The sequence below is a fragment of the Colobus angolensis genome, unplaced genomic scaffold, assembly GCF_000951035.1.
Source record: "Colobus angolensis palliatus isolate OR3802 unplaced genomic scaffold, Cang.pa_1.0 Scaffold539, whole genome shotgun sequence".
Classification (NCBI taxonomy): Eukaryota; Metazoa; Chordata; class Mammalia; order Primates; family Cercopithecidae; genus Colobus; species Colobus angolensis.
The window spans coordinates 461,357-461,689 of NW_012118921.1; positions in this window are offsets into that span (position 1 = coordinate 461,357).

Below are 333 nucleotides of genomic sequence, written 5' to 3' on the forward strand. Positions count from 1 at the left end.
TAACGCTGGTGGCACATTAGAATCACCTACAGGAGCTTTTAAAAGATATCAGAACCCAGGCTCCCCACTCAGAGATGCCGATTTAATTGCTCTGGGGTTGGGTTTCATCACCACACGGTTTAAAGCTCCCCTAAGTAATTCTAATGCGCACCCAGGGTTACTAGAGCAGTAATTCTCAAAGTGTGGTCCCTAGACCAGTAGCATCAGCATCATCTGGGACTTGTTGAAAACGCAGAATCTCAGGCCTCACCCTAGGCCCATGAACCTGAAGCTTTGGGAGTGAGGCCAGGCCACCTGGTTTTAACCAGCCCTTCTGGTGATTCTGATGCACGC